Source organism: Cherax quadricarinatus, chromosome 68 (assembly GCF_038502225.1).
Source record: "Cherax quadricarinatus isolate ZL_2023a chromosome 68, ASM3850222v1, whole genome shotgun sequence".
NCBI lineage: Eukaryota > Metazoa > Arthropoda > Malacostraca > Decapoda > Parastacidae > Cherax > Cherax quadricarinatus.
Window position 1 is genome coordinate 18,283,240 of NC_091359.1, and position 6,924 is coordinate 18,290,163.

Below are 6,924 nucleotides of genomic sequence, written 5' to 3' on the forward strand. Positions count from 1 at the left end.
ATGAAGGATGAGGTTAATCATAGAAATGAAGGAAAAAAGGCGAGTGGTGCGTTGAGGTATATGTGGAGACAAAAAACGTTATCTATGGAGGTAAAGAAGGGAATGTATGAAAGTATAGTGGTACCAACACTCTTATATGGGTGTGAAACCTGGGTTGTAAATGCTGTAGTGAAGAGACTGTTAGAGGCAGTGGAGATGTTCTGTCTAAGGGCAATGTGGGGTGTAAATATTATGCAGAAAATTTGGAGTGCGGAAATTAGGAGAAGGTGTAGAGTTAATAAAAGTATTAGTCAGAGGGCTGAAGAGGGGTTGTTGAGGTGGTTTGGTCATTTAGAGAGAATGGATCAAAGTAGAATGACATGGAGAGCATATAAATCTGTAGGGGAAGGAAGGTGGGGTAGGGGTCGTCCTTGAAAAAGTTGGAGGGAGGGGGTAAAGGTGGTTTTGTGGGCGAGGGGCTTGAACTTCCAGCAAGCGTGTATGAGTGTGTTAGATAGGAGTGAATGGAGACGAATGGTATTTGGGACCTGACAAGCTGTTGGAGTGTGAGCAGGGTAATATTTAGTGAAGGGATTCAGGGAAACCGGTTATTTTTATATCGCCGGACTTGAGTCCTGGAAATGGGAAGTACAATGCCTGCACTTTAAAGAGGGGTTTGGGATATTGGCAGTTTGGAGGGATATACTGTGTATCTTTATACGTATATGCTTCTAAACTGTTGTATTCTGAGGACCTCTACAAAAACAGTGATTAAGTGTGAGTGAGGTGAAAGTGTTGAATGATTATGAAAGTATTTTCTTTTCGAGGATTTTCTTTCTTTTTGGGTCACCCTGCTTCGGTGGGAGACGACCAACTTGTTTAAAAAAAATTCACACAAAATAAGTGAAAATATATTCTTATTTTTCTTATGTATCTTTTCATTAGATCATAGTAATTGATAATGAAAACTTTTTTTTAACATGCTGGCCATCTTCCACCAAGGCAGGGCGACTTGAAAGAAAAAAAACACTTTCACTATCATTCACTCCATCACTGTCTTGCCAAAGGCATGCCAGTACTACAGTTCAGTTGCCCCTCCAAACATCTCCACCCCAGTCATTTACTGGGGTGAGGATACAGTGCAGGCTATACTTCCCACATCCAGGAAAGTGTAGGTCAGGCACTATACTTCCCACCTCCAGGGAAGTATAGTGCAGGCACTATGCTTCCCACCTCCAGGACTTAAGTCTGGCTTACCCATTTCCCTGAATCCCTTTGCAAAATGTTACCTAGCTCTCACTCCAACAGCTCGTCAAATCCCACTCACTCTCCTATCCGACATGCTCACACATGCCTGCTGGATGTTCAAAACACTATGTATATGTAATTATTTAATGAAACTTAAAAAGTTTCAAAATACTTTCTAGCTGTGCAATGTTTTGTCAAAATATATTCCAATCAGTTTCTTGGAATACAAATTTCATTTTGGAAAAATGCTTTTTACATCTTTCTTTTGTCTAGGTTGCAATTTGCTCCACGAGATGAATCATTTTATCTTTAGTCCAATTTTATCATTCTATAAGACTGCTTGGAAACAATGGACCCATTGAACAGTTTACCTCGCACATAAAATTTTTAGCCCTTAAACTGTCCAAATGTAGATCTACGTTTTTTCAACATTTGAAAGTACATTTGTATGTAAAAAAACGTAGATTTTTTTTTTTTTTTTTTTTTACATTTGAAAACATAAAAAAAAACTTTGATTTACTTTTTTTTTTTTTGTTATATTTCAAAATATGTAAAAAAACAGTAGATCTACTTTTGGAGCACTATGCATGTGAACGTAAATCTGTTTGGAGAGTTTAAGGGTTAACCCTTAAACGGTCCAAACGTATATATACGTTCACTCGCGTAGCGCCCCAAATTTTTTGAGGAAAAAAAAAAATCTTTTCTTTTAAAAGGAAAAAAAGAGCATATTGTGCCCAGGCATCCCCAATTATTTTAATATGGCACACAGTGAGTGCACACACCCATTCTCTCATTTCTAGGTGACTCAGGCTTATTGTGGCAATGTTGAATGAATGACAAAGAAAACATATATATACGTTTGGACCGTTTAAGGGTTAAATAATGTCCAGATTTAGTCATGGGTCCCACGAGCAAACAGGTTGTTGGTCCCCCTCTATTATTATTGCTGCTAGTACTATTACTACTAATTATGTAGGTACATACAGCATTCTGTGATTTAAACAAGAAAGTTAAGTGTTGCAGCCAAGTAGATACTCAAGTGTTACATCTACCAAATGGGGCTATTGTAAATAAAAGGAAAATGAACTGGTAAGTTAAAAAAAAATTTATTAGAAGCAATTACTGTAACAAAATATGCTCATTTATGGAACACATACAGTACCTAGGATAAATAATACAAAAATTGAGCAATTATTTCCTTCAAACTATTCGAATGTAAGAGAATTTATATTGTGTGTTACTCATTTTAATTAAAAAAATTCATTTTGTATTTGTTTCTGGTCCTGTTAAGTAATATGGTACACAAGTGTCAAATAGATAATAAAATCATAAATACAGTGTTACACTAATATGGAAAACTTAGTTACAATATATATCATTTTATTATATTCTTAATGGGCAAGGTTGTGGTCTGGGTCCCTGGTTAGCATGTATAAGAGTAAAGTGCAGTGTTTGAATGACCTACGCAGGTTGAATGAGTCTTTGTAAATATAATAACTGTGTACAGTATAATATCTGTGATACATGAGGTTTCTATGATACCTCGTTAATTTAGCATTTTTGTACTGTAGTTTTTATCATCCAAACACACACTTGCTCACTAGAAATGTAAAGATATTAAGTATGTATGTATAAACCATGGTACAGGTGGGGGTTAAAACCCATGGAAAGCAAGTAGTGACACTTGCCATGCGTTCTAACCACTCCCCCCCATATTGTGGTTTGTTTGCAATTGTGTTATTACAATTTTGTGAGTTGCGTGAGTGTAAGATAATGCTCCTCTGTTAATCTACAGTATTGTGATTTTTTCAAAACTGTTCATGTAGAGACTGACTTGTATCAAAAAGTTTTTACGAGTACGGTGGTACTTTTAGTAACATTGCATCTTGATTGTACGATGTGTAGGATAAAATGTGGGTAAAGTGACTGATACAGTATGTACTTAAGGCTTTCAAAAGTGCCATTTGTAATTAGGAACTTCTTGTAGTGCATATACTTAACCCTTTCAGGGTCGGCAGGCCCTCTCCTAAACTTGTTCTAAGGGTCGGAAATTTTTCAAAAAAAAAAAAAAAAAAAAAAAAAAAATCTTATGCAATGATAGAGAATCTTTTCCTGATCATAATGACACCAAAAGTATGAAATTTGATGGAAAACGTACGGAATTATGCTCTTGTGAAGTTAACGGTCTCGACAATGTTTACGCATCGGCAATTTTGCCCACTTTGAGCCCTATTTTTGGCCAATTCCAACGTACCAGTTGACAAAAATCATAACTATTTCGCTAGAACTCCATTTTTCTATCGAATGAGTACAAGAAAATGCCCATTTACTGATTTCAACTGTTCAATAAAGTGGTCAGAAATTTGCAATTTTGCCAATTTCACACAAATTTCAAAAGATGCCAATTTCCAAATAGGGTCCAGAATAAACAAGACAGACATTCCTGCAATAAAATAACATTTTTCTGTTCATTAGTCACGTCCCCAGGCCTCTTACATTTCTTTTGCTTTCCACTTTGAATTTTTATTCTCACAAAAAAATAGAAGATTTACTGTTATGCAGACTACTGAATTAGTGTAGAAATGGTATAAATAATATCAGCACACTTGTGAAAGAATATTAGACTCACCAGTTGACATGTATTGGACGCATGGCATGATTTGTTTACTTTTGAACTTTGGCAAAAATCAAACATTTTTGTTACTTTGAGCTCAATTTCAAGGTACTTTTCATTGTGAAACCAATCAAAATCATCTCAATTTCTGTAATATGTCTTCCATTCTATAAAATAACACCAGGAAAACTAGACTACAACCATAAATAGCATGTGAAAATACACTGCAAAGTCGCCGTTTTAAAGCAAAAACACGATTGGAGTTTTTTTCTCATTATGCACTGTATGCTGCAGAATTTTTTTTATACTGTGCACACTGACCACATAGACCCATTCTTTCATATGTACACCTATCAGCTTTCTCTTGCTAGATTTGAAGGCGCTAGAATTTATGCGTACTAGTACGGCACCAACCCTGGCGTGCAAGCCGTTCTAGTACGGCACCAACCCTGGGCGTGCAAGCCGTACTAGTACGGCACCAACCCTGAAAGGGTTAAAATTATAATGTTTTCACAGTACTGTAATAATGATATTTATGAGGCTACTGAGGAGATAGTTTTTGCTTCCCTAGAATCCTTGTAAATTTTCCTAGGAAGGTAGTACATTTTATACTGTAAACAGTACTTTCAACAGCATTTCATGAATTTGCATTTTCTATGTCTATAAAGTAGTTGACAGTTCAGAAAAAGACATAGAAATTAGCTTGTCATCTGTGGTACATTGGATAATTTATGTACATTTAGAGCAGACATAGATGAGAAGTACCCATTACGATGTATAAAGAAGGTTGTAAAACAGAAATTTGTATCTTTATATTGAACCAAATAGCAATGTAGCTGCTGAAGCATTTATATATATTTTTTTTTTTTTTTTAAATATATGCATTAAAGAATTTCATGCTCAACAGTAAAGCAGGACAACCTATCTAGGAAAAAGTATTTCTAGTCCCTGTGCAAATGATGTAGCATTTACAGTTATACGGAGCATTCAGTGAAATACTGTAATGCCCAGTTAATTACATACCTGAGTAAGGATTGTAATAATACAGAAATGCCCTTTTGAAAATGCATGATGTCATGCAGTAACTTATTTTAAAACTTTGGCTATTTTCAGTCAAATATTTAATATGTACATTATACAATAATTTTTTTTTTTTCACAGGTTATGGAAACGTTCTGAAATGTAAGTTTTGAAGCTTGTGACTGCTTTTGTGTATAGCCAACATTTTGATACATTATAATCTCACTCGTGATTGGTTTCATAGAAACTTTAATCCGGATTGTATTTATACCAATAAATAGATTATCATCATGGTACTTTTAAATACTATTCCTATTTTCTATTCACAATTTTAAAGATAAGTGGTGATAAAGACACTCTCAACAAAGAAACCCTTTATTAATATGACGTTTCACTCACTGGTGCGTGAAGTGTTTGATAAAGACTCGGTGGATAAAACATGCTCATAAAAGGTTTCATTGCTAAAGCTTTTTTTTTTTTTCTTTTTTTTGCTGCCATCTGTCTGTTCATGGTTATTCATTACAGTTTAGAGGACATGTGAACTGTCATGTCAGAGTTTCTGGCAAGAGAGCAATTTAATGAACGATAGTGAAAGCGTTTTCCTCTTTGTCGGGCCACCTTACCTCGTTGGGGGCCAAAGTATTGTCTGGTCAGTTCAAGTCTACTCTGGCCTGCTTAAACTCTTCTGTGACATATTTAGTAGAATTTGGCTAAAAAAAAGTGTTAAACTAAGCGCGGTTTCTAAGTTAGATTTGGTCAAAAAATAGAATTTTAAATCATTGTCAATGAAAAAATATGTCTGAAGCTAGTTTTTTTTAAGTCCAATTTTTAAACGAGTTCAGCTTATTAAATGAAACAAAAACAAACAAGCAAATACACACAAACACACACACACACACTTGTGAATGACATGACGGAAGGAATAGACTTCGAAGTGTCCCTGTTTGCAGATGACGTGAAGTTGATGAGAAGAATTCATTTGATTGAAGACCAGGCAGAACTACAAAGGGATCTGGACAGGCTGCAGACCTGGTCCAGCAATTGGCTCCTGGAGTTCAACCCCACCAAGTGCAAAGTCATGAAGATTGGGGAAGGGCAAAGAAGACCACAGACAGAATACAGTCTAGGGGGCCAGAGACTACAAACCTCGCTCAAGGAATAAGATCTTGGGGCGAGTATAACACCAGGCACATCTGAAGCGCACATCAACCAAATAACTGCTGCAGCATATGGGCACCTAGCAAACCTCGGAACAGCATTCCGACATCTTAATAAGGAATTGTTCAGGACCCTGTACACCGTGTACGTTAGGCCCATATTGGAATATGCGGCACCAGTCTGGAACCCACACCTAGCCAAGCACGTAAAGAAACTAGAGAAAGTGCAAAGGTTTGCAACAAGACTGGTCCCAGAGCTAAGAGGTATGTCCTGCGAGGAGAAGTTAAGGGAAATCAATCTGACGACACTGGAGGATAGGAGAGATAGGGGGGGTATGATAACGACATACAAAATACTGAGAGGAATTGACGAGGTGGTCAAAGACAGGATGTTCCAGAGATGGGACACATCAACAAGGGGACACAGTTGGAAGATGAAGACATAGATGAATCTCAGGGATGTTAGGAAGTTCTTCAGCCACAGAGTAGTCAGGAAGTGGAATAGTTTGGGAAGCGATGTAGTGGAGGCAGGATCCATACGTAACTTTAAGCAGAGGTATGATAAAGCTCACGGTTCAGGGAGAGTGACCTAGTAGTGACCAGTGAAGAGGCGGGGGCCAGGAGCTTGGACTCGACCCCTGCAACCTCAACTAGGTGAGTATACACACACACACACACACACACACACACACACACACACACACTAGGACAAAATGGTAACTAACACACACACACACAGGCATCTGACACAGTCTGCAAAAGCTGGAGAACCAAACAGGGAAGGCACTGCAATGGATCAGGGAATACCTGTCAGGAAGACAACAGCGAGTCATGGTACGTGGCGAGGTGTCAGAGTGGGCGCCTGTGACGAGCGGGGTTCCACGGGTCGGTCCTTGGACCTGTACT